General features: G+C 42.7%; 1 long non-coding RNA gene across 2 annotated transcripts in view; it reads left to right on the forward strand.

Annotated features, from left to right (window-relative positions):
* The first annotated feature begins 10681 nt into the window (after positions 1 to 10681).
* The window catches only part of LOC310841668, a 58230-nt gene continuing 42643 nt past the window's right edge, over positions 10682 to 26268 (forward strand). For both annotated transcript variants that reach the window (XR_014562672.1, XR_014562673.1), the window contains exon 1: positions 10682 to 11158. This is a non-coding gene — a long non-coding RNA (uncharacterized lncRNA). The remainder of the gene's footprint in view (positions 11159 to 26268) is intronic.

Raw genomic sequence — 26268 nt, forward strand, 5'->3', positions numbered from 1 at the left:
GAGGATGAAGCATTGTTGCTTGATCTTTGTCGGCGCTTGATAACTGTACAAGTTCCTTTTGGGCACCTCATTTCACGCCATCCGAATACCTATCTATGCAGGCGCACGCTCAGAGAACACAGTTCAAAGAGCGGTATACTCAGACATTCGCAAGCCATAACCTTCTGGAGAATTTCAGTTTCTGTGGAGCCAAGGAACATTAGGAAGCCAATTCCTCCCAAGAGCACGTTTATATCAATCTAAAATTCATTTTGGCTGAAATATTTATGATTTTTGGAAGGGAGGGGGCAGCGCCGGAGTTCGGCTCAGTCAGATCAAGTTAGCTGAAGCTGCCAGTGTTGACAGTAGTCGAGATCTCCCTGTCCCCTACCTCCCTACACTTAAATGTGCGTCTCTCCCAGAGTCCTTCCTTAATGCTGTAACATAATTCATTAGGACAGCTTTAATGAGTTGATAATTAGTCTGGAGGGAGGGGGCGAGGGGTGGGGGGAGAGAAATGCTAGACAGAAAGAAAGGAAAGGAGGCTGGGCCAGCATAAAGAGTCCTGAGAGAGCTCTTTGTCAACAAAATGGATCTGCCTCGCAGGCAGTAAAACTTTCAAATGACCTTCATGTCAAAGTATTAGGCTGCTGGTCTTTTTTTCCTTTTTTTGCTAGATGGTATATTCATAAACATAAAAAAATACACATATCATTCAGAAGGCACTAAAGTGTGCCTGAAAGATGTGGCGCAGCCCCTCCCTTCCCCCATTTATTTTTAAGGAACTGAGGTAGCCTTCAAGCAACGGAAGGGGGAAAGTAACATCTAATATCGCTGCTTTTCATCTAGACTGAAAAATGACATTAACAGCAGGCTCGTCTTTGTTTTCTAGGTTGCCAAACAAGGCACTAAAATGTACACAGAGCTGAATAAATTTGAAGATAACGGGAAACAGATCTGAAGCCACAGAGAAAGGAGGTTTTAGCTGACTTCACAGAAAATTGCCCATTTGGGTTTTTGGACTGTGGGAAAGTTAGAAAATGGCCACTCTGGTTATGTTTAATATGCGGTGTAGAATATGGCTGGGGATATTATAAATAGAGCCTAGGGCTTGTTGGTGGAAGACAGAAGTGCCTGGCGTGCTCTGGTCCATGGGGTCACAAAGAGTCGGACACGACTAAACGACTAAACAACAACAACAACAACAAGGGCTTGTTGATCAGAAGGTTGGCGGTTCGAATCCCCACGACAGGGTGAGCTCCCGTGGTTTGGTCCCAGCTCCTGCCCACCTAGCAGTTCGAAAGCACTTCAAAGTGCAAGTAGATAAATAGGTACCACTCCAGTGGGAAGGTAAACAGCGTTTCTGTGCACTGCTCTGATTTGCCAGAAGCAGCTTAGTCATGCTTCATCTGAGGACCCTAAAGGAAGCAGACAATCTCATATGAGAGGAGGTAATCCTTGAGATACTCTGCTTGTAGGCTATATTTAGGGTTTTAAAACAGGAGTGAGGAACTTTTACTGTCCAGATATTTTTGGACTCCAACTCTGATAAGCCCTAACTAGCCTGACCCCTCGTCATGGATAATGGGAATTGTGGTCCAGCAACATCTGGTAGACCACAGATGAGCTACCTCAGTTTTAATACCAAACAGAGTCTGTATAATTCAGCCAACACTGCTGGTTTTACATATCTGGCCATTTCCCTTTGCTTTCAGCGATGGTGCAGGACCGACTGATTCCTGCTAGTTGAAACAGGCAAAATGAATTTTTATCTGATATAAATAAATCAGTGAATTGGTGGGCAAGCGAGAATGAGAGGTGGAGAAAAGGAGGAAATGGCGTCAAAGCACAGACAGGCTGTGACACTTGCGCTAAATTGAAGTCAACGTACTACTGTCAACTTGGGAAAATACCTCTTATCTAAATTAGCTTGAGGCAGGGTTTTTATGGCAGTTATAAACCCCTGGAAGTTTGTATTTTTAATGGAGGCATTGACAAACCTTAATTATAGCAGTGCAAGTGCCTTTCTAAACAGCATTTTAAGGAGGTGAACAACAGAAAAAGGTGCCAGAACACAAGTCAGTTGTTTGATAGTATTTGTCAAGTAATGGTGTGCCATACAGGGAGGGCACATTGTGAAACGACTGATCAGTGTGTATTTGCTTTCTTGAAATACACAAAGGCAAACAGAATTAATCTTGTGGCTTTATTTGAGTGGCATGGTTTATGCTCTGTGCAGAATTGAGCTTAACTGATTCATAAGGCAAAATATAACCATTAAATATCCTGCTGTGTGGCACAAAACTGCAATGCTATCTACCTACTATATATATATTCTCACCCTAAAGGAAGTGGGCAAGACCATATGAGAGGAGGTAGTCCTTCAGAGAGGGCTTTGAAGCTGAAGTGGGAACCTGTGCCCTCCAACCCCCAGATGATATCGAACTAAAGGGAATGTAACAGGGGTTCCATCTTGCCCTTGGGATTGTGGGTGTCCCTGCCACTGCAATGCAGTCGTGTGACATCACACACCTGCGCGTCGTGCTTGTGATGTGACACACATGACGTGCAAGTGTGTGCGTGTGATATCTTGTGCCCATGTTGTGGGCGGTGAGGGTGGCTCCTATTCTTCCTCCTCCTCTCCACAGCCAGTGAGGCAACCTTTTCCATGGGGAGGGGCTTGGACTTGGAGGCAGAAAAGGGTGCCTCACTGGCTGGCTGTAGAGGACAGAGCTAAACAGCTTCTCTTCAGAGGAATATGCACATCTCCATTGCATTTTGTAGATTCTCTGAGGATCTACAATAGACACGTTCTCTGGTCAGAACGCATAGTCTCTAAAAACATGCATTTTTCCCTATTTCCTATTCCTATATATATATATATAATCTCTCCAGAAGCCAGCATTGGCTTCTCCATTGGCTTCAAAGGCAGTGGGGCGCCTCTTGATCATCCACCATCTGAGGTGGCTGCCTCATCCTACCTCATGGGTGGGCCGGCCCTGCATGCCACTATAAGCTTCTTCCTAACCTTAACGGCAACAGAGGTGGGGACAGTTTTCATCAGAACTGTGGGAGGGGGAGGGATGGTTTCAAACTTTCTTCTCCCAGAAATCCCCAGCTGAGAGTGTTGAGAACAGGGTTGGATGGTGGAAGAAAGTCCATCTTTAGCTAGGCCCTTTCTTCCTGCTACTGAGCTGCCCAATGGGAGTGTTTGTTGTGAGCTATGTAAGATTACACAGCATGCCAAAAGCAGCCTGGGGAACACAGATGGCGCACTTTTGAAAAATAAATGGAGGGGGGAGGCATTTTTCTTGGAGACAATTATACTTAAGGGAGAATGTGCCTTTTACCCGGTAAGTGTAGCAAATGCAGTTGAGATCTGCACATTCTCCAAGGCCTGATGGAAATCCTTATCTGTGATTACTGTGACTGCGCATCTTTGTTCCATCATGTTCCCAGTTTATGACAGAAGAAAGAAAAAGAGGCAGACCCATTGGGGGCATCAAAATAAGGCCATTTCTTAGAAGGTCTCCATTGTATGCACATGAGCATATGTATGCCTGTGCCCACAAAAGAGAGAAAAAGATTCATGAGCACCACAATAACTTTCATCGACAAAGAAAATTCTTTTTGGGAACTACTGGAGGCTTCCCAATAACAGTAAAAGCGCTAGCAGCCAGGCACAATCATGTTAATGCATTCACTATCTTCCTCTAAAAGGATGAAGACATAATTTAATTTGGAGGCTCCTGGTGTTCTGAATTCCCCTTGCACACTGACACAGCACGTTGCCAGACAGCCTTTTGCTTGCTTCTCTTAAAGGTGACCCATTAAAGAAGCAAATAACCAATTCTTTGGACAACTGCAAAGACTTCTAATCAACTGATGGGTTTTCTGGTCTCGGATGCTAGGACTTTTCACAGGCAGTGGGAGTTGGGCTCAGTCCTTGGAGTTTGAAATAAAATTCCAGGTGCCTGGCTGTCCCTCTCTATATAGCCAGCTGCCACCTTTCTGCGTCCCTGGGAGCTTACCTTTCTTGCTGTAGCTATTTTTGAACTGCCAACACTATAAAGCTACATTCACAGGATGCTAAAAATTGCCGTTCCATTATGGGGAGGGGGAGTAAGGTGCCAAGCAGCGCTTTCCAGATACCTCTCACTGTAGCAGCTACACACCAGTAATCCTCAGAGAGGATTCAGTGTATCCTCTGAGCTTTACCACCACAATTCATCATGTTACCCACACCACTGGGCTATCTATAACAGAATCAAGAAGAGAGGACAACAGAGGAAAGAGCAAAATGGGAAACAGTTGAGACTGATTTGCAGTCTCTGAGGAGACTTCCTGCTTTCATAAGTAGTGACAGGGGGTACAAACTGGAGGTGTGGTAAGCTCCTTCCCCAGTAAATCTATTGTTAAGAATACAAGCAGAAAGTCTTCTGACAGACTGCATTTAAAATAAATAAATAAATAAATAAGTAAATAAGTAAGTAAATAAATAAATAAATATAAGTTGTTGGTGTTATTTTAAGTTGCTCGTTTTCACCATGTGTAGGTAGGGACGGGGAGAGATTCAGTTCCTAATATGTACTTCCCAAAACAATACACAAACCAAAATTTGAAATTTTAACTTCTCCAAATTTTGCTCTCCCAAAATGTGCATATCATAGGAAAGTGTGCCTAAGTATGTATATGTCAGTGAAAGTAGCATACAGAGATGCATTACATTACAGGAAACTGATTGCAAATTTGGTATACTAGGCATCCAAAAATGTGCATATCAGAGGAAATGTGCAATACAAGGATGCCCCTTTTTTGGCGACGGCTTCTTAAAATTACCAATTGCAAACTATTTTTTTAAATAAATATTTATTAAAGATTTTTATAAGAAAAAAGCATAAATAACAAACAACATGCTTATGTCATACACAAAATTCCATAACTCATTTGGACTTCCTCACGTCTCCCGCTCCCACTTACATTGTTAAAAAGTTTTTCCAAGCAAATTATCATCTTGTTTTCAATCTTATATCCACTCATTTAAATATGATCAAATAGTTCTCCGCAAACTAATACTGAAACATGCCGAGGTGAATTCAAGACTAGAAAAATGAGTAACTAAAATGGAGAGATTTGTTTATCCCTCCATGTGAGGCAGCCTAAGCTTGTGAGAGCAGGCATTCATTCAGATCATGCCAGAGCAACACTAGCTTCAACTCTTTCTGAGCAGCAAATGGTTTGTATTGGGCTGCTATTTAAAAGTATCTAAAGAAGGATAGAAAGACTTTGCTAAAATATGTCTTTCTCTTACTTATTTTATATATCAGATGCCATGGAAGAAAGCTATGAGGGATTTGTTGCTGGCATCCATCTGTGTCGAGAGACAATGGAGTGCGCCTCCGGGGGTGAAGTCAAACTATGAGTGATACTTAAGAATAAAATGCAGTAGAGACAGGAATAAAAATGGATAAGATAAGAGCCAAGAAGGGGAAAAAATATGAAATTGATAAAAATTGCTTCCCTTTCTTTGTTATTTTCAACCTCAAATATACCTGCTTTGTTTGGTGTGTGTGAACGTCCTGTTGCCCCTGTCCCCCTCGTCATTAAAGCTCTTCATTTTCATATTCTGTTTGCACAGAATCATAGCACTGTATTTTTTTAAAAAAAATTATATTGAATGATTTTATATTACAAAAAAATTACAACCATACTACTACAAAATACAATTGAGATATAAAAATTACATACATCAATATTTTGTTTGTTATTTGTTATTTACCATCTTATTTCCTCCCAAACATCCCATACAAAACACACACAAAGAATAATAATGATAATAATGAAAATAAATATTTTCCCCATTTTATCTTAAAAAATCTTTTCTTCAGTTTTGAGTTCCTGTCAAGTCCCTTTGCATATGTTTTATCTTACAATTGAATGTACACAAAACAATAAACCTTTCTATATGTTTTCCAATACATTCAGAAAACATAATAAATCCTTAATATGTTATCCACCTCCTGAATCATAGTATTGTAGCGGTGAAATGTACCCCAAATTCATCTAGTCCAAGCCCCTGAAATGCAGGAATCACAGCTAAGTGATTCCAGCGTGATGAAGGAACAAAGTTATTCAGATGAAGAGATGGAAAACAGGCTATGGAAAATGGGCAGGCTGATTCTCAATGGCTGGAGGAAGCAGGGGCGGGGACCAGGCCCCACACCCATGTTTCCCTGAACCACATCCCTTGGTCCTCCGTAAGTAAGTTGCTGTCATTCATTTCAGTAGAAAGAGAGAAAAACAACTGCTGCACTGGACATATAGAGAACATCCAGCCCTGGGAGGCTTTGTAGGAGAGCTGCTCCAGAGGAAGAACTGTAAGAGGAGAGAGAATTTCTGCTGGCCACCAGGCAATGGCTTCTCCACCTGCCTTGCCCCATCCTCCAACCGTTGAGAGCCTTTCCCTGACCATGACTTTGAGAACAGCAGAGGCAGCTGGGAAAAGAAGAGTTCAGGGATATATTTTTAAAAATAATTTTACATGTTGTGTGTCCTTGTTTCTCAATTTGATCCTTTTACATGGTTTTGTATGCTTTGTAGTATTTTATGCATTATGATTTGCTGTTATTTTTATTGATTATAGATTAGTAATTCTTTATTGTAACTGATAAGTGCAAACTATCTAATTATTATTTGCTGATGAATTTTACTGTTTACTATCAGATTTTAATGGAGTATTGAATATTGCTTTATTTGATATAAGTTCCTTATTTTAAAGTAATTGTGACCTTTTTTAGTGGATCAGATTATTACGATTGTTTGATGTTTTATTATGTTTTTATATGTGCTGGAAGCTGCCCAGAGTGGCTGGGGTAACTCAGCCATATGGGTGGGGCATAACAAAAATATTATTATATTATTATGTGCTGTAGCCTGCAATAGTAGCGCAGGAGAGCTGAAAATAATGGCAATACATTTCACATCTGGCATCCAATGCGCCCCTTTTCTTTCAGATAGCACATGGGTAGACGAGTCTAAAAATCCTGGGACATCAATTTTTTCATCCTTCTAGTGGCTATAGTGGCTCATTTACCAGAAGTAATGTATTTAGAAGTGTATACTCAATTCTGACCAAACTAAGCCTCCTAGGGCACAATATCCACTTCCAGAGTTAACGCTAGAGGGCTGAGAAAATTTGTGTCCCGGGCTTTTTAGACTTGTCTACCCATGTACTATCTGAAACCAAAGGGGTACATTGGATGCCAGATGAATATTTTGTCAGCTCTCCTACCTCACTACAATAGAGTCCTTTAGTACGTAAGGTGGTCTTTAAGGTATTATTCACAGCTTTATACACTAGTATAAGAACTTTGAACCTGACATGGTAGCAGATGAGAAGCCAATGCAGCTCTTTTAACCCCAGTGTCAGGTGTTGTCTGTAGTCTGTTTCCATCACCAGTCTAGCATCAGCAGTCTACTTTGGCTGAAGCTTCTGGGCCAGACCCAAGAGCAGTCCAAGAGTATGTTATAATATCAGAGTGTGTTATAATAATAGATTCAGGTAGGTAGCTGTGTTGGTCTGACGCAGTCAAAAAAAATTAAAAAATTGTCCAGTAGCACCTTAGAGACCAACTAAGTTTGTTCTGGCTATAAGCTTTTGTGTACATGCACACTTCTTCAGATACCTCTAAGGTGCTACTGGACAATTTGTTTTTAATTTGTTATAATAATAGTTTAGCTATTTTAACATGCATTATCTGAGTTAAACACTAGAATGGTTAACAGTCCCTATAGAGAGAGCAGACCACATCACTTCCATAGCACCTTGCAGCACTGAGGTTATTAAATAGCACCAAACAAATCCATAATCTCAACCACAAGCCTTTTGCTCAGCTTCTGGTTCATCTGGTGAGTTTTCTTCTGATACCAGGAGCAGGAGGTGGTTATTTCCGCAAAAGCCATGCTGGAATCTCAAGAGTTAAGTATTCTCGGCGGGTTTAGAAAAATGGCTGGAAACCTAAACTAAGCAATCTCCACCACCACCAAAAAAAAAAAAAAAAGATTGATAATAAAAAAAGACATTTGGGCCATTTGATCATAAATAGTAGAGTTCACTAGCACAAGAAATCATGCAGACTGTGCAGGGAGACATAAAAACCACTGAATTATGTATTAATATGTCATATAAAAGGAAAAAGCACTAAAGAAATATTGTAGGAAAAATAAATAAAACAGCATTAAAAGTGAACATGTCCCATTTGGTCAGTTATTCCAAACATAAAACAACAAAGAGCACAGTTTGGAAGTTAACAACACTTTTAATTTTAGTACTGACTTCCCCCTTGCAAACCGTGCGGAGGTGTGGTCAGAGCGTAGTCCTGAGGATTGATTTTCTGTCAGAGCTCATCTAAATCAGTGTGCGTTTTTTTCCTGTTTTTTTAATACAACTTGGAAGCCGAGAGATGTATGAGCTTGCTGACATTAAATTAGAACTGACACAACCACAAAGGGGATTTCTGGATGAAAATAGCCTCAATTGAAAACTTCTGGCACCAGTGTGGAGCTTGGCTTCCCCCGCCCCCGATGTAAGGTTAGCTGTGTGGGGAGGTGTTCTGAATGGGCGGGTATGAAAAACGGCATGCAAGTTTATCCAAGGCTGTCTGCACAGAGACAATGATATTAATGAGTTCCTGTATACCAGACACAGATAAAGTAGCACTGGAATAACGGAGTTTGACTGATGTTGCTGCATCATGTCTATCCTTGTACCCCAATCCAAAGCCACACAAGTGCTTGAGTGCATATGCAGATGTTCTTTGGTGGATGAGGCAATTTCACAGGCATGCAAATCAAGGGTGAGGTAACATTTTTTTTACAGCCTGAGGGATGCATTCAAGGTTGGCCAGTTCTTCTGGGGCCACATGCCAGCGGCGATTGTGGCCACAGTTGTCACATGGCTGTCACAACACATAAGGATTACATACCCCTGTAAACCACATGTGCACACTCACCACACACTCTATACACACAGAACCAGAAATAAGACACACACAGCACACATTATCAGAGAAGCAGGGGATGTATTTTCCTCCCCATTGCAGTGCTGGCCTGAGATAAAAGGTTCTTAGTCACCCAGCACAATGCTTTGGTGAGCAGGGAAAATGTTTACTATGCCCTTCCGAGACCAATCTCTGAAGAGTGGACTGTTTCCTCTCCTTCCAATCACAGTGCAGAGACCACAACTGGGCCCTTAGGTCTGGCCTGAGGATCAAAGGGCCAGAAGCCAATGGCATCATTGAAAACGGGCTGGTGATCAGGTTTTGGATCAAGCAGATCAAGAAGATGAGGCAGCGAGTCATCTGACTTTGGGGCAAAAAGGCCTGGCATGTCACAATTGGCTCATAGGCCAGCTGACAGTATTAAGACTGTGGGGGGGGGGCGCATCTCATTTTTATTGTAAACTTGCCCTGTGATCCTTGGATGAAGGGTAGTACAGAAATTTAACAAATAATAATAAATGCATAATTGTATTCAGGTATAAAATTCAGCGTCTTGATCCACAGAGCCTAATCTGCTCATGCCCTGCCTAAATCTGTTCTAGGGGTTCACCCTCAAATCTCCGGAGCACATTTGGGGAGGGGTCATTGGGAAAGCTAGTTGAATACAGCCCTCAGATTCATTTTACAAGCAACCCCCCCCTCACATACGCACATTCAGTATGAACATGGCTTTGTATATGTGCATTGCACTGAACCTGGAAGTGACCCCAAAATGTCACAAAAATGTTACAAAAAGAGGCAGAACGGGGCAGGGCAGGGTGGAGGTGGAATGGGGTGTTTGCAGGTTTTTTTTATTGGCGTTTCAAATATACACAATTTCACTAACGTATGCAGTGACTCGGAACATTTAACATGGGGGTTGCCTGTATGTTTGGCATGCGGTCATCATGCGTCCAGTACAGTCTACGTATTAGCAGTGGAGTACCTCTGCCCTGAGAATTTCCCCAGTTTTCTGAGTGACCAGATCCAGGAGGTAAGGTGTAAAGAAGAGGCAGGGATGCATACAGACTGGCAACTGGAAGCCCTGGTTTAGCGCCTTTCCCTCCTAGTGAAGCTGCTTACTGACTAGCTCAAATCCGTGCAATGAATTCTGTGAGCGGATAGGATTTTAATTCCAAATTATGGATGTACATCACCATTTCAACTGAAGTTCGGGAAACAACATTCCCTGGCCCTCTGAGTGTGTCTCTGCAGCACTGAAATTGGAAACGGAAGAATCAAATTAATTTGAACAATCTGTTCTTGTCTCTTCATCTGTTATGGCTAATGCTGAAGGTAATTTAGGCAGGGATCATTCAAATAAGGCATGCGCTTGTTAGTTTTTGTTTCAATCGGAGTGGCACTCTTGTCTCTCCTCAAAGGGGAGAAGGTGGTGATTTATAGGGAAATGGAGATGCGCATGTGGGAGGGGCTGCTTTCTGTCACGCGTTCTCTGACTCATCGGGCTTAGGACTGTATAGGTGGGAGGCATACAATTCCCTTTCTAGACTTGAGCTCATAAGTGTATGTCTGCCTGGCTCTGGCATGGAGCCGATGTATTTATTATTGCTCTCTGCACTTCCTCCTGGAAATGACTCTTATTTTTAACTTTGGCAAGGCTGACTCTCTACCTCCGGAAGCAGATATGTGGGTTGTTGAGTGCCACTGGACAGATGTCAGTGTCTATTGTTATTCCACTCTAGCTGCCCCTGGGATGAGATTAGGGGCCATTTGTGGATATCCTTCAGAGGAAGTTGCCGGCTTAATGTCTGGATTCAAGGGAAAACTGGATAGGGCCAGGCATCAATAAAATAACTTGGTTGTCTTCAGTCTTTGTTCATTGAAACAGAACTGGCAGGGTTCTTCACCATATGGTGTCTTCCCCCAGTTCTTCCACTGGCCTGTAATTGTCTTTCCAAGTAGCTTCTGCTGTTCTGTATTCTGGTTCATTTGACAATCTCTCTCTAGCACTTTTCCAACTCAAGTCTACAATTCACCAATCTGGGCCAAGTTCATTTAGGGAAGAAAACTAGTAAAATGCCTGGCTCTTTAAACTTGGCATTTTACACTTACAGACGGAGGACTTCCTGCAGACTGCATCTGGCTTGATACTCTTATTGCTGGAGTGAGGCCTACGTGCAGTAAGTATTCCTTGGCATTCTTTCTTGCTCGTTGGAAATGTCTTTGTGTCAGTGCAAGAAAATGTCCAGAGTCTTGGTTTTGATCGGAAATAAAGCCTGGGTTTAGAAATGCCTTGCCACCGGGAGTGGCCGGAAATGGTATTCTTTTCAGCTTGTTGTGGAAGTCCTGCAGAGGGATGACTCAATGCCTTTCAGTAGTCAGCAAATCCTTTCCCAGTTCTGGCACCAGACTTCAGGAGCAGCCAAACTCAATGAGTAAAAAGAAGGCAGAGCCGTTGCCATGAAAACTAAGTTTGCCTCAAAAGCTGCCTTGGGTATTGTAGTGTGAAAGGCGAGAGGAAAGATGGGAAACTGAAGGTCATAAATCAATAAGAAAGAGGATAACCATCTACCAAGGCCAGGGGCTGCAGAGGATATCAATTCAGGTGCGGAAACTAGAAGCTTTGAGCGCATCTATAGGGTTGGCTTGGACATTAGGACCATAGAAGACTGCTTTATCAGACTTAGCTCTGTATTATTTACAAAGATACTCGAAGGTTTCACACAACTGTTATGAGGGTTTTTTGGGGGGGGGGGGAATGGAAATGCATAGGCTGTATGTCTGAGCTCCCTTCTAATTCTCGAATCCAGCAAACATTCAATTCATAGAATAGCCAGGCTAGCTTCTGGTTCAGGTTATGGCCCTCTAAGCATGGGCCATTAAGGCAACAAAGGGAATGACTCTGTGCCAGACAGCAATTGGGTTGGTCCCGCTCCCTCAATTCGCCGGTAGTTTAAAAAGGCCAGTGCTGAGAGCTGAGGTGTGTGTGTGTTAGAAGATAGAAGCAAGGCTGCTGGGAGACAGAAGCATGCCTAATTTTTGCTGGAAGCCAAGGCTGTGGCTATGGGAGAAGCAAGACCCTGTTGGGGTGCTCATTCTGTGAACCCCTTGCATCGTAGGCTCAGGTTGTATACATGTGCAAACAAACCATATTTCCTAAATATACTACAGTCTCCGCTGTCCCTTATTCAAAGGAAATAAGCACCTGGAACCCCTGGAATCTCACACCGCTCAGAGGTTGGGTTGGCATGCAACACAGGGGTCTCTTTGAGCCTTACTTGGATATGCCATTGTTTGAACTGGGGACCTTCTGTATGCAAAGCAGATGCTCTGCCACTGAGCTATGGTCCTTCCTCTAACATTGGGATGCCATGTAACTTAGTCTTCATTATGATGCATGGAAGTGAGAGCTGGACCATAAAGAAGGCTGATCACCAAAGAATTGATGCTTTTGAATTATGGTGCTGGAGGAGACTCTTGAGAGTCCCATGGACTGCAAGAAGATCAAACCTATCCATTCTGAAGGAAATCAGCCCTGAGTGCTCACTGGAAGGACAGATCCTGAAGCTGAGGCTCCAGTACTTTGGCCACATCATGAGAAGAGAAGACTCCCTGGAAAAGACCCTGATGTTGGGAAAGATGGAGGGCACAAGGAGAAGGGGATGACAGAGGACAAGATGGTTGGACAGTGTTCTCGAAGCTACCAGCATGAGTTTGACCAAACTGTGGGAGGCAGTGGAAGACAGGAGTGCCTGGTGTGCTCTGGTCCATGGGGTCTCGAAGAGTCGGACACGACTAAATGACTAAACAACAACAACAACAACAACAGTGCTTTCCCCTCTGCAGGCATTCCTTATCTTTCTCTTCCTGCCAATGCTGCCATCATCCCGGCATAGTTTTCTTTGCTTCACCCACCACCCCTCCTTTGAAAAAGCACAATGAACCATGAATATTTTCAAGAATGGAAGTGGATCAAGGTCAATCGGATGCCATCTTACTTCTGACCATAAACACAAAGTAATGACGCAGTGGGGTTTTCATGCTTTATTATAAATTCTATATTAAAATATTTTTGGATTCATATACTTTTGGTTGTTGTTGTTGTTTGAAAAACCAGATGCCGACATTCTTTCGTTACAATGCAGAAGTGATCACCATCATGTGACACAATTGAAGTAGTCATCTGCCAGCTGTACTGTGTGTGCTATTCCTAAATTAGCACAAAATGTTGAATTTGCAGCATTTAATGTGTGATGATTGTATTTCCTAGAGACATGTGACGGTGAAAGGACATGCTGCAAAAAGATGCCAGCAGTCTGGAATTACAGTAAAAGCCACAGTCCAGTATCTGCAGAGTGCAGAGCATGACCTGGGCAACAAGGAACCAAAACCTCAATTAGTTGTACTGGGGAGTCCAAATTGAGCAATGCTTTAAAAATCAACAGGATCTTAAAACGAATCCCACACGTAACCTAGCAGCGAGCAAGAAAAACCCTTAGACGCAGCAAATAAGTTGTTTGAGAAGCTTCAGATTGCATTAAAGCCAGGACAGCTGGACAGCTGGATCCTCTGCCACTTTCCGTCTGCACAGGAAGGTATTTGAGCAATCTGGTAAATGCTTCTGCCTGTTTCTTTTGCTATCTTTAAATAAATATTGCCTCAGCAACCTTTTTACCTACCAGTTTAATAGTCATAGAGGGCCAATTTGCACAACTACTTTCCTCACTTCCTTTTTGGGTCCAGATTCCATTTTACTGGCAGCTTGTCTAAGTCAGTGGTCATCTGAGGGCACAGAATGCAATTTGGCTTGCTGTCACTAGTAAATTCTTCCAAATGTCAGTTGAGTGATGGTTTTATACACGTGAGCGCCATCTACAGGCTAAAGATGGGGACAACCCCTATCCATGTCGCCTGGATTAGCATTTAGAAAAAAACCAAGGAAGAAAATCTTGTTTCTCACTTTAGAAGTTGTGTAAGAAAGATTCAAATCACAAAACCATAGTAGGTCAATATTCAAGATCCAAGATTCAAATAATTGTTTGGGCATCAAGATTAAGCAACAGCAGGGTTGTTTTGTGTGTGTGTGTTTACCTTATTGGAGGGTCTTAGTTAGTGCTGGTATACAGTGCATAGTACTGGGGGAAATGCTGAAAAGAGTAACCAAGATGATTAAGAGGTTGGGACATCTTCTCTGCAAGGATTGTTGTGGGCATCCGTCTGTCTTGGGAGACAATGGAGGAGTGCACCGTTAGGGATGAAGTCAAACTGTTGCAAGGTTGTAGACCTGCTGTGGCTGTAGAGACTGATAGGGGAGAGACATGTTTTGTTGCAGTTGGGGCAGATGAAGGCTTCTTCTCTCTCTCTTCAATGAAAGGTTAAAGTATTTAAAGAAGGGATGTGATAGATGTTTAAAAGTTTATGCATGGTGTGGTGTGGAGAAAAATAGATAATCTTCTCCCTCTCTTATAATATTAGACCTTAGGGTGACCCAATGAAATTGAGTAGCACTGGATTTGAAGAAAAATACGTATTCACAGGTCCACATAATTAACTTTCTGAATTTGCTGCCACAAGACAATAATGGCCGCTCCACTAGCAAAGATGATCTTGAGAGGGGATTAGAAAAATTAGAGAAATTGATGGAGGAGAGGTGTATCAGGGGCTATTAGTGATGACAGCTGATTGGTTCAGAGTCCATAGGCCTCTGAATACCAGTTGCTGGGAGGCAAACAGCAAGGAAGGAGGCTGCCTTCCTGCTTTAATTATGGGCTCTATACCAATCTTGGTCCAAGACTGCAAGTAAATCAGGATGGCCAGTGTTGGAAAGAGGATGATGGACTTGATGGGCATCTGCATTGATCCAGCAGGGCTCTTCTAATCGTCTGTTTATTCTTGCATAGTGACAGCACACAGGGCACCTGTCTTGGCTTGCCAGTTGCAGAGTCTGTAGTCAAAGTATGCAAAAGTTAGGGAGTACAGCAGTGGGTTCTAGCAAACTGAGGCTGTATTGCATTGGTAGAACATCTGCTTTGCATGCAGAAGGTTCAATATGCATTAGGTCCAGGCAGAGATATACAAGTTCAAAACATCTGTAGAATACCGGGGCTAGATCTAGACACATCAAAGAAGTGCTTCAGAGAAATGTGTTGTAACCTTTATAATGAGAAATCGCGTTGGCAAAAACGGAACTCCACAGCGCTGTCTGGTATCACATATAAAACACATATAAAGCACTTTTTCTTTACCAATCTAGCTGAGTCCTGGGTTAGGGAAGTCTGCTGTGCAGCATCCTACACTATACAGCTTTATACGGTATCATAGTTGCATACAGCAATACTAGCCATTCTGGCTCAACATCTAGAAGGCCTTAGAATAGGTAGGTTTTCTGTAGCCCTCAGAACGTCTTGCATGTTGAGTCCCACAGTGCCACCCCCCAATAATTCACACTTCACACTTCAATTTTTAAGGTTTTTGGCATAATTTTTGGCCACAACTTTATTCAAATACAAAAAAATGTGAGTGGTTGCTTAGGCCCTTGGTTATGACTATCTGTCCTTGCCCCCCAAGGACAGAGCTGGCACTTCCGGACACCACCGGAAGCCAGCGTGGGAAACAAGTATTGGGTGAGAAATGAAGCTGGGAATCAGACCAACACTTCTCACCCTCATGTTCCGGTGGGGCTTGCACAGCCCAAGTCCGGCTCCACGGACAAGGATGAAAGAATGGCAAGCCCCTGGATTCCTTTAACGGAATTCCCTTTCCGCATCATTTGGAGGGATAGGCACTTACCCCTCCAAGCACCAATTTAACCAATGCCTAACCGCCAACCTTACAAGTTGTGACGATTTGCTACGCAGTAGGCAAAAACCAAATGGCAACAGCCAATCAGCCAAATGGCAAAATTCCTACCAGGCTCCCGCTCAAAGGCGGATGACCCCATGACAGGCATAGCAAGGTCAAGTGAACAAAAAACCACCCTATAAAAGGGAGGGAGGGAGGGTGATCCGGTGCAAAACGGCCAAGAGGACGTCCCATCGTCTGGCCCCTATATTTAAAGCCTCTGACCCCTCCTCCGAATTGGCAACAATCAAAAATCCCCAGCACCCCAATTAACCCCTTAAAGGCTTGGGTTCCACCAAATTTGCCTAGTCATGACACAGTGGCCTGTTCCCCCAACCGCAACACGTGCTCTCTGTTAGGGAGAACACACTTTGCCCATTTACTGCTTCCTTGCCTCTTCCAGGTCTGCATAAAAGCTTTACATTGCCATTACACTGCATCCAGTAATGATGACGCATGTTGGGATGTTTCACTGGCATGGTAATTCTATTATCTGACTCGGCACATTTATTTCCCACCATAAAGGCTCAATTTTCAGGTCACAAGATCTCATGCTTACTATAAAGTAATGCGTTTATAGCAGCATATGAAGTGATATATGTGCAGTTGAAGCTCCATACCCAGATTTATTAAGAGACATTAATTTTTTCTGTAAGAGCATGGAATATGGTCATAAAGGTCGTGTTCCACATCTCTCTCTTTCTCTGTGCTCTATACCCCCTGGTGATGCAGGATTGGGGAGAAAAGGGCATAAGACACAGCAATAAATCTTTAAAAATGTGTGTGTGTGCATGTGCATGTAGAAGAGCTAATATATTATATTGTTTTTAAATCAATTTAAAATTGATTGAACTTCAGCTACAATTCAAAGATCCTCTATGCGAACAAATGAAATGCTGAAAAGTTCCACATTTAATGCTACAAAAATTTCACTTAAATGTGTTTGGCAGACTTTTGCTCTGTACAGGAAAAAATACATTAGAATTTGAGCACTGTTTGCTTTTAATCTCTCGGCTGAACTGCTTCAGTGACATGGCCAGAAATCACTATCTTGTTTTAAACACAAATGACTGAAATTGACAGTGAACACAACATCTCCACCTACTTACCTGTATTTCCTCAACTAGACTCCGGGGAAAACATTCAAATCCAAGGGAGAGAGGAAAGGGAAAATACTTCTCACTGATCTGCCCTGTAAAAAAAAACCCTGTTGAATATGTGGGGTGCATTAGGTATATGAAGCTTCCATTGATGGAGAAGTTCTGAAAACAGTGTAAGGGTTTCTTGTATCCCACACCCTTTAAAGACAAATTCTGCCCTTGCAAAGGGTCAGATAATAGAATTACCATGCCAGTGTAACATCTTATTGTGTTTGGTCAAAATAAAACATACATTTGAGCTCTCCTGAAAAATATATCCTTGATCTAAGAAAAAGTGTGACTTGTAGATACAGTGGTAGGTCAGTTTTTGAATGTAATCCGTTCTGGAAGACCGTCCGAGTTCTGAAAACTCAGTACAGAAGCCATGTGGCATGTTCGACTTCCGAGGTGAGTTCAACAACTGAAGCATCTACTTCCGGGTTTACGGCGTTCAAAAACCACAATGTTTGTCAACTGAGGTACCACCTTATATAAATATAATGAGATAAAAAATGATTGACATAACAAGTTTCTCATTTCATGGGTGGAGGAAGAGTGTATAGTTAATTCTACATTGCTGATGTGGTACTGTGATGTACAATGATTTTGCATTTGATGACCTTCAGTGAAATTATCATTATGAACAAAACATAACTGACCAATTTCTACATAGTAGATAAGGTTAATTCCATAAAAAATTATTCAAAGGAAAAAAATGTAGACCATGTATTTTATTGAAAATGCTGATATTACAGTACTTGACATGCACTGAATGTTAACAGTATGCTTGGCAGCAGTACACAGAGCAGTGAAGTGACAAATTCTCTGCCCCAGGGAGTCTGCAAATCACAAAGTAAGAAATGGCACACATTCAACAAGGGTGTTGTTGAAATTAGGCAACAAGACTTCAAGCTCCAAGCAGACAGGTAGAATATGAACTGTTTCATGGGCCACATTGGCAAAATTTCCATCATCCATCTCAGCTGTTTCATATTGGGCTCTATTTTGCTAGCTGTCTAGTTCATTTCGAGGCCTGCTGTAGCCTAAAATCTGCTCACTCTTGGAGCATGGGACTTACGCCTAAATGCATCAGTGCAACTAAGCCAGATTGCAAGCTAATGCAAAATAGATGAACGCACATCATGAATACATGCTTGTGAAGGAATGGACCTGCACAATCAGTTATACTGCACAATACTTATTCTGACCTTCCTTCAAGAAATAAATTAAAGTTCTGTTAATGTACAACATGTTTGACATGTACTTGATCAGGCTTTTTGCCATGCCAGAGCTGAACTCCTGAGTTTCAGGCCTAAATGAATTCATTTTTTATATCTCTGTTGATTCAGCTAATGGGTCAACTATTGAAGGAGAGTTTGGGGCTTAACTCCTGGGCGAGGGTACCTAATTGGGCCAAATCAATGGTCTAAGTTCATATCAAGTGCAAATTAGGTAGGGTCTCATTAAAATGTGAACCAAATGGAATTTCCCTTCGCATGCCTACAGGATATGTACGGTATGTGGAGGGGCTGGTAGTAAGGAAAAAATGGCACCATCTTATCAGTTCTTGGAACTTTCTTAGAGATCCTCCTCCTACTTTGAGAATCACACACCACTCCTGAACTCCAGAGTATATTTCTGTGCTATTTGATCAGCATGAAATAATGTCCACCTTGCCCACTAACCTGCAACTAAATGGGAAACTGTCTTTGAAAAAAGAGGGGAATTTGGAATTGACAGAATTATAGGCCCCTGTGTGGTTCTTTAGTCAGTTGTTCTGTGTTAAACCTTTTATGATTCTTCTAAAAAATAAACTGCACACATTTATAGTGCTATGCACTGGTGAATACTTTTGTCAGAGTTTAAAGCACATCAAGTGATCTTTGGGATCAAGTTACCCTTGTGAAAGTACTGTGATCAAGTAACCCATGTGAGAGTGTTGTGAAGTGTATGTGAGTTTCTATGAGGTGAGACACATTGATAACAGCAAGGGACTTTATTGAACTAACAGAACAGAAGAACAGGGGCAAAGCAACTGCTTATGTATTTTTTTGAAGGCCTGGGCCACTCTCTCTCTCTCTCAATGTGATAGGCTGTCTAAACTCCCAAGATGCGAATCGTAACTCAGGGCTTAAGAGCCAATGCCAGTAGCCCAAACCTTGAAATGTTCTGTGATTGGATATCATGAATCAAATCAGAACACAGGGGCTCAGAATCTTTAGTCCAGACTCAAGCTCAGGCAAACACAGACCACTGAATACATAACAAAGTGACTAATTATTGTCGACTCCCATGACATTCTCTCTGTATGAAGGGAGTGGGTGGCGCTGTGGTCCTAACCACTGAGCCTCTTGGGCTTGCCAATCGGAAGGTTGGCAGCTCGAGTCAATGTGACGGGGTGAGCTCCCATTGCTCTGTCCCAGTGACACTCTTTCCCATTTCTTTTTTCAGTTCCATATGCTTTTCAAGGCTCAGATCATTTCCACTGAATCCAGCTTTTACAGAGAACCCTTGGAAAAGCAAACTAAGTATGTGTGTACAGTGGTACCTCTGGTTAAGAACTTAATTCATTCCGGAGGTCTGTTCTTAACCTGAAACTGCTCTTAACCTGAGATACCACTTTAGCTAATAGGGCCTCCCGCTGCTGCGTTGCCACCGCACGATTTCTGTTCTCATCCTGAGGTAAAGTTCTTAACCCAAGGTACTACTTCTGGGTTAGCGGAGTCTGTAATCTGAAGTGTCTGTAACCCGAGGTGTCAGTAACCTGAGGTACCACTGTTTTTTATTTCTGTCACTCATGGAGGGAAGACTGATTGGAGCGGGGAGAAATGCACAGAATGGGTAGTGCCCACAGCACTTGGTAAACAATCCAAATGTGTCCATGGACCTAAAAGGGTTGGCAACCATAAATGAAAAAAGACAAGCCTATGTCCAAAGCAGATCACAATCTGAATTCCAACAGGGATGAAGAATATTACAAGGGTTGCAGATGGATAGATGCCAGCTAGTTAGATGTACTAACCTTCCTTTTGTTTGACGTCAAGGAATATGTTATAGTCCAGCCTAAGCAATGTTTGTATAAAGTGTTTGTAAGACAGCTCATGCTAAATACCGTTTTTTAAAGTCCCTAACATGCATATCAATTAAGTGTTTGGGCATTGTTCCCCCTGCAAAACAAATATATCTATAAAATTTGATATTTATTTAAGGTCTAATTTCTGAATTCAGCTTCTGGTAGGAAAGAAGCTTGATTTCCTTTGTTTTCCCCCAATTATTCTTAGACTGAAACTTCCCAAGTGTATAATTGCAACTGAGTCATTGATGCATTGCAAAGTGACAGCCATTGAGGCTTATTATGGGCTAGAATTAGCCATAGGTCTCATTGTTTGAGTTTAAAAGTAACATTTTAAATGGAAAGTCCCAACTGTTCATTTAATGTAGATCTAATATGACAGATATTTGTTCATTAATGAAAAATACCCACCACTACATATCAAAACATATTGTTTTGAGTGTGTGGAGAGGTTAGGCTGAATGCCTGTAGCCACTTCTAATTCCTGGATCTGGCACAGATTAAATTGCTGGAATAAGTGGACCATCCTGATAATGGCCTGTGAAACATGGGTCAGTAAGGTAAGGGAACAAAGGAAGTGGCTTAGTGGGAGAGAACAAATGGGTGGGCCTCCCTCTCTCAACTGTCTGCTAGTTAGAAAGACAAAAGGTCAGAGGGGGGAGTTGAGTGATGTGATCTAGAAGCTGGATGCAAAAGCCACAGGATGGAAAGGCAGGGCAGATTTCTCTTTGAATACAAGGCCATAGCTATGGAAGAAGCAATACCCTTTTGGAGTGTTCATGCTGTGAACCCCTCCAACACAGGATCGGGTTGTATATATATGTAAATAAACCTTAAAGCATAAAGACACCACAGTCACCACTGTGCCTCATTTCCAAAACTAAACACAAATCATGGGTAAGCACTTGGAACCCCTGGAATTTTGCACTGCTCAGAGATTGGAGTGGGGTGCAACTATATGAGTTCACAGAGATAGATCTACAGTCGTACCTTGGTTGACGAATGCCTTGCGACTCAAACGTTTTGGCTCCTGAATGCCAAAAAGCTGGAAGTGAGTGTTCTGGTTTGTGAACGTTCTTTGGAACCCGAACGTCCGACACAGCTTCCACAGCTTCCAGTTGGCTGCAGGAGCTTCCTGCAGCCAATCAGAAGCTGTGCCTTGGTTTCTGAATGCTTTGGGAGTCGAACAAACTTCCAGAATGGATTCCATTCAACTTCCGAGGTACCACTGTAGTTGATTGACCAACTCTCCATTCAAAATTGGCATTAGTAAAAACTGATAATTGAAAACACACTTAAGGTTACATCCAAGGGAGGAATTCAGTATGGCTCTATGGCAATTGCTCCATCAGCACAAGCATTTCTGCTTGCCAGATAAAATGATCCCCTTCTCTGGGGGGTATGATTAATCACATTCAGGACCATGGAGCATAGCAAGGTATGTGTGTGTTAAAACTTCCTCTCATCTATGCCAAGGTCCCAATTAAAACTGCTCCTGAATTTGCTCTTTGCCCTGGGAGAGAAATTGCCTCTTACCCCAAGGTCAGATTCCATCCCAGAACAAATAGTTTCAGGAACAGGGGCAGTAATTTTCAAAAGGGCTGCGGCAGATAATAATTTAATTATTTAATATTTATATCCCGTCCAACTCCCATTTCTCCATGCTGTGGTCCTGATCCTGACTGCCCCTCCCCTCTGTGTCTGCTATTTCCTCTTTTTAAAAGTGACATGTAAAATTGAATCAGGTTCCTGTCATCCAGCTTGACCCTTGGTCTACTCTAAGAAAGGTAAAGGTAAAGGACCCCTGACAGTTAAGTCCATTTGCAGACGACTCTGGTGTTGCGGTGCTCATCTTGCTTTACAGGCTGAAAGAGCTAGTGTTTGTCCGCAGACAGTTTTTCCGGGTCATTTGGCCAGCATGACTAAGCTGCTTCTGGTGCAATGAAACACCGAAACCAGAGCAGCGCATGGAAACACTGTTTACCTTCCCGCCAGAGCGGTACCTATTTTTCTACTTGCACTTTTTGGCATGCTTTCGAACTGCTAGGTTGGCAGGAGCTGGGACAGAGCAATGGGAGCTCACCCTGTCACGGGGATTCGAACCACTGACCTTCTGATTGGCAAGCCCAAGAGGCTCAGTGGTTTAGACCACAGCACCACCCACGTCCCTTTGGTCTACTCTAATGGAAGCTAAAGAGGAATTGGGGAGTGAAATTAGGGGACGTTTTTGAGCTTGGGTCCAGCTTAACTGGCACAGCCATTAGCTTAGACCATTATCTTTCCTTGCACCTGAGAAGGGCTTGATTAAGGGAAGCATTGTGTGCTGTGATTAACAATGGCCTTGTGTTTCGTTCTACAGCTCCATTGTTCTTTTCTAACTCAAAACCAGTGAGGAAGGAAGAAAGCCAGGGGAATTGTGCAGTTTCATGCTTCCTGTCAAACATCCCCTGCTGGCCTCCTTTCCCAACTTATGCTGAGGCATCTGCTGCAAAGGGATGAGTGCCCTGCTCTGTCTCAGCAGATCAGTGAATGCCCCAGCAGTTTCCTGCCCTTGTATTCAACTTTCCGTCCTGCCTACTTACTACCCAAGTTCTAAGTCAATGCTGGGGATGCACAATGAATCTGATTTGATGACATGGCCATTCTCTTGTGTTCTGTGAGCCGCCAGACAAGTGTTTCGCATGATCTTGCCTCAAGGGCTGCAATGCACTCTTGTTGTACCGTCTAGTAGGCCTGTATTATTATAGCTTTTTTTATCATGTTTATTTCACTTTTCATTCACATCTCCTCCAATCTTTTTGATTGTTAGCCTCTGGGCAGATTTCACTTCTCTAGCCAAAGATGCAGCTTTACATTGAATTAATGGGTGTCTCTCTGCCAGTTAAGAAGTTAACAAAATAAAGGAGTAGGTGTCACTCTTTTGCTTATGGTGGGGAATTGACGACATGCTGAACCAAGCGCAACCACACTCCCCGAATCTTAACCAACCTGATTGCACCGTCGACACTGTTATTTCGACAGCCCTGCTCTCCCGGCATCTGGCATAATTGGAAGCAGCAGCCAGCAGGTATCAAATGTCAGTATGAATTGTCTCCTGCTGCGTGAGCACCGACTATGAAATTGATTTGCTGTCTCCCCCCCCCCCTTTTTGCACAGTTTCGTAATGGCAGTAATGCAAAAAGTCCAGCCTGTGCAAATTTACTATGGGGTAGATGTGGTTAAAAATACTTGCATGGTAATAAATTAGAGGCCAGCCCCCTGCACTCAACATGTTGTCATAATGAAATTGTCATAAACAAAAGTGGAGTTAGGATTTCTGAACATGACACATCCTTTTTGCTCACTAATAAATTGCACCAGTGAACCTCCAAACAAGTCCGGATTAATCAGTACACTACATATGCTGTGTATCACAGGTGTTCTGCAAAATCCATTGAGGAATTGAGAGCTGAATGGTGAAAGAGAGTCTCCCTGCTCCTCTCACGGAAGAAAGAAAGAAAGAAAGAAAGAAAGAAAGAAAGAAAGAAAGAAAGAAAGAAAGAAGGCTGTGTTGTGTTTCAGAGAACTGGGAAATGAAGGAAATAATGATTCTAGAAACAGTCCCAAAGAGACATTATTATTATTATTTATTTATGTTGTATACTGCCCTTCATCCAAAAATCTCAGGATAAAAACACAAAATAAAAACACAAAACAAGAGCAAGAACAAGAAGAAACCAACAATCCCCTCCTCCCACAAACACATTTCAAAGAATATAGGATCTCAATCGGCCCAAGGCCTGGTGAAAAAGAAATGTTTTCACCTTGCGCCGAAAGATATGTAATGAAGACACCAGATGAACCACCCTGGGGAGAGCATTCTACAAACAGCCAAGGTAGAAGGCACTCCTAGCCACTGAGTTAACTTGTGCATCTGGCAACACTGATGGAACAAGGATCAACCCATTTATATACCTGTTCCTTGAGAGGGAGCGCAACCCCATTCAGGATGGGCCAACCTCAAAGTTTGTGGATTTGAGAGCCACCGTCCACAGCTGCACCTGTTATGGAATTCTGGTGTTTACAGGAGTTTTTCCAGCTGTAGGCCTGGGGGAAAAGGTTACCTGACAGAATACCTCCCCACTGCACGGTCCATTCACCATAGGTGCCAACTCCCTGTGGCCCTGGGTGCCCGAGCACCCACAAAGTTCCCTATGAAGGAGCCGGGCATCCACAAATTTCAGTGCCAGGGTCATGCATGCTACATGGCACCCACAGTTGTGGGGCCTAGTTGGCACTCCTGCCATTCACTAAGATCTTCAGAGGAGGCTCACAACGACTTAGATTAGGGCTTTAGATGTGTTGGTGAACCAGGTCCACAGTATAAAACCATGTTGGCCCCCAGGACATCGTTCTCCAAATCTCTCAGAGTTCAGCGAAAAAGAAAAAAGAAAGAAAGAAAAAAACAACAACAATCCAATCTTTTTTGCTACCTCTGAAGTGTTACAAATTATCAGATTTCCAGTGCAACCCAACACAGAAAGCCGGATACAGTCAAACCTCAGTTGTCCATTCGGCTTCCGAAATGTTCGACAACCGAGGCACAGCTTCCAATTGGCTGCAGGAGTTTCCTGCACTCAAGCGGAAGCGGCGTCGGATGTTCGGCTTCCAAAAAACGTTTGAAAACTGGAACACTTACTTCTGGGTTTTCGGTGTTCAAGAACTGAAATGTTCCAAAATGGATGTATTTGGGAGCTGAGGTTTGACTGTAGTAGGGTTTGTTCTTCAGTAAATGAGTACCATATTGAAACCTTATTGTCTGCAGCTGCAGCTGCTTCCGTGGGTCTGAGTGGGGCAGGAGGAATCCATATTGCAACCTTAGCTACTAACACAAGGGGAGCCTGTTTGGCCTATTATGTATATATAATGTATGATGGGATATCTAATGTATCCCATCATGCTCTCATGTATTGCTTTGCAACTGATTGTTGGAGCAGAAACACAATTAAACTCTGGCAGCAAGACCCCGCTGAACACACCAGATGTTCTCATCACTTTTCTCCACTGTTCTCATTTTCTAAACTGAGAGGAAATTCAATTATCAGTGCTTACTCTCACTTTTCTGAGGCATTTTATAGCTGTTCCTGTGGAATTTGATCTGTTTCTATTTGAAGGTGATTTTTTATATTTTTTTAAAAAATTCACATCATTCAAAATATAACAACGCACATTTGTAAAGTTTCCACATGAACCAAAATAATGTGTTTTATACAAGAGAAGATATTGGTTTCTGTCTCTTGGAATATAAATTGGACTAATGTGTAAAAGAGTTTGCATAAACAATGACTCCGAGTTCATGTTATGTCACAGAAATCGGTGTTTTAGAAAGAATGGGGGTTCCCATAGTTCTCTGGCTATCTTACAGGTCTGTGTACTAGAATGTATCCCTCACTTCTTGCCCTTATGTCTGTGTCCTGGTCTGTGTCCTGGCCATCGCTGTCAGACAAAGAATTCAAACTCCCACCTGTGTTTCTGCAAAATGCTTTAATGCGTAAATCAGAGCAGCACCTAGCGAAGGCTCAGATTACAAGGTGCAGCAGGTACATCATAGGTATAAACACATGGCTAAGCACAAGTTAAGACATTGATCCAATGAGCGGCATCTCCTCACCTTCACCTTCCATTTGAAGAGCAGGGTGGGCACAGCTCTCAGCATGGCATGCAGCCAGAGTCCTGGGACTGGACAAACAAATAGACACTCCTTGGTGTAGGCTAGTTTTGTGAGGTTTGCCCATTCTAACTGTGGAATCTCCATATCTTTGGAAACAGAGGTGATGTCAGTGCCAGCCCAACACCTGTTTTACTCAGTCACATGCCCAGAAGAACAAGGCTCCTCAGTGACAGGAGAAGGCACTGATGCCCTCTCCACAGCAGGAGTTAGGGGTGAGTCTTTTCTGCAGTAGCTCCCCCAAATTTAAGACATAATAATTCCCCAGTTAAAACTGATTCTGGACCAGAGTTGGTTAGCCACGCAGACCCCTGCATGGCCAGTCCCAGGCCCAGATTATTGCAATGCACTGTATATGGAGCTGCCCTTAAGGTTGGTTCCAAAGCTACAGCTGGTGCAGAATAGAGTAAGCAGGTTGCTAAGTGGAACATCCTCTTGTACATATAGGACACCTGTGCTGAAAGAGCTGCACTGGCTGCCAAGTAGCCAAAACGTTTATGGGTTTTTTTGCTGACATTTAATGTCCCAAAC

This window comes from Podarcis gaigeae, assembly GCF_964106915.1.
Source record: "Podarcis gaigeae genome assembly, chromosome: 3".
Classification (NCBI taxonomy): Eukaryota; Metazoa; Chordata; class Lepidosauria; order Squamata; family Lacertidae; genus Podarcis; species Podarcis gaigeae.